This window comes from Brassica oleracea, chromosome C1 (genome assembly GCF_000695525.1).
Source record: "Brassica oleracea var. oleracea cultivar TO1000 chromosome C1, BOL, whole genome shotgun sequence".
NCBI classification, from domain to species: domain Eukaryota; kingdom Viridiplantae; phylum Streptophyta; class Magnoliopsida; order Brassicales; family Brassicaceae; genus Brassica; species Brassica oleracea.
In genome coordinates, this window is record NC_027748.1 from 33,194,292 (window position 1) to 33,196,980 (window position 2,689).

A 2,689-nucleotide genomic window follows, 5' to 3' on the forward strand; every position below is an offset into this window, starting at 1 on the left:
TCTGGGTTGGGAGCTACCTTATGGTGTCGCTCTGGAAGGTCACTCTGCGATGCTCGACCAGGATGGATATGCCTCTAGTAAATTGATCATAACTCCTTCATTACATCTCCAAATGACTTGAAACCACTTCCACTAGAAAGCTAACTCAATTTTCTGTGTTTCCACAAAATCTTAGCAACATAAGATTTCTTTAAGGCCTCCATCCATGCTCATCTTTCACCCCTTTTTGGATCACAATGCTCCCAAACATCTCAAATCACTCCATGGCACACTCCAACACCTAATAAGGACAATGAATGCAATATGGACTCTAAAGATGCCTAATTATTAATCTATATGATCAAAATGTACAAGAATTAATGGCTAAAATCATGTAATTATACAAGATATCAATGAGTTTAGTGATCCTTTGGTGTTAACCTAGGAGAAGTGTGTCATTTTTTGAATGATTAGGAAGTGTCGACCCGAAGGTCCATACATCTTCTTACACTAAAGCATAAAACCATATTACAATTAACTATTTTTAGGAGAGAATATTTCTCATAAAATCATTTATAATGGTACTCTGCTTTTATTATAAAATAGATTTTAGAGTAAATATGAATCCGAAGATCCATACATCTTAGACTAAAGCATAAACCATATTAAATTAACTATTTTAAAGAGAAAAGATTTCTCATAAAAGCATATTTCTAATGGTACTCTATATCTATATATATAAAAATATGTTTGCCTCTCTCCTAAGCTATCCACGTGAAAAGTCACTCTCTGACAGGCCGACATGTGTCCATCTTCCGTGAAACGCGGCGCATCACTTGAGTTTATCAGTACTGGGTTTTATTTTTTTGGTTGGGCTTGAGTTTAACTTTGGACTTATACTATGAACAATTGACGGGGCTTTTTACTCTTTAATATTATTGAATGTGTTAATTATTTCTTGATACATAGTAAATAAAAAAACACACATTACGATATGGACGTTATATTATCATCAAAGCAATCTTTACCCTATGTACCCCATCCTGTGATAATTTATAAAGTAGCAACGAATCTATGAGTTCAGCAAATTTGCAATTACCTACGTCAGAATTTTAAGTATATAAACAGTCAACAGTAGTGTGTATATTATATTCATATGATTTAAAAGCTTTTACAAATTTTTATTTTTAAACATACACCAAAAACTTTACGAAAGTAAATATCCATTCAAGTTCTCAACCACTTCAAATACCAGCAACACCAAAAAAATTTAATCAAGTACACGAAAACTATAATATATTTAAAACTACAATAAATACATTAGTTAATGAAAAATCCTTTTAAAAAATATTATGGATGCATACATAAATATTGAGAGAAATGTATAAAAAAAAATAAAAGTAACAATAACTTGAAGAACAAAATGTATAAGACTGAGAATATTTATGATTTGTAGTATAAGATATATTCAACTTATTGTCCTAATCAAGGTGGAATAAACATTGAATAATATTTTTTGAAAAATTATATATACATATAAATATTTTTAGTGGTAGGATATATTTATAATTTCCAATATTTGGCCAAATAAAGAAAAAGGAAACCTGCATGTATATAACCATGAAAAGAAAAATACTTTAAATAACTTAATCAAAATAACAACCAGATACAAGTAAACCCGATGAACGTCCCAACCTCAAAAGAAAGATGGTATAAGAGCAAAAATTTCAAGACATGACATATAGTTTTGTACTAACAGCTTACCAACCAATTTAATTTACATAGTTCATTCAACCGTAATCAAAACAAGCAAATATCCCTAATCAAAGCAAATATTGGTTGCTTCATAGTCTATTCAGTATTCAAATACATTAACATGTACAATATTTAACTAATATGTATATTTTTATATGATATAAATTTATATTAAACATTCATTCTAACTGTTTAAAATGTTTAAATTTTCATTCCGCCCGTAGGGCGGGCCGGCCCTAGTTTTACTATAAAATAGAGAGTATAGTAAAAAATGTTCATGGTATTATATTTTTTATTCTATAATAGAATGAAAATGAGTTTATTCTATAAATGGAATATTTTTTTTGTCTATTACCTTATTTTTCTAAACAGAATATCATTTATTATAATATAATTCAACTATCTTATAGAGTCATTCTTTTTTAAATGAAAAATAGAGTAAACCATTAGAGATGATCTAATAAGAATGCGATTTTATATTCATTAACTAAAAAAACTTAATATAAACTTAAGCATATTAAGCTAAATCAAAATGTATTTTGTTAGATTCAGGTTTATTATTGATTTCGAACTTAAAACCAATTGGTGATAACTGAATTGATTCTAACTCTTTATATATTACTTAATGACCTTTAGAATTCCCGATATCGGATACGTTATCCCTAATATATTTAGTTGCAGAAATTTGAGTATAAATACACGTCCATCTTCTATGAACAACAGCTCAAAATCGTGTTCATCTAGTTTCCTCAAGTTATATAACATTAACGTTTTTTCTAATATATACTTGCATTGCATAGAAACTAGTTAATGAAACATATTGTTTCATCATGGTCGGTTTTGAAATTTTTGAAACTTTGAATGAATTTGGTTTGAAGCGACCACCCTTGTTATATAAGGCGTGAAGATGTAACACCCGTCTTTCAAAACTAACCAACTTAATAAATATATTTCA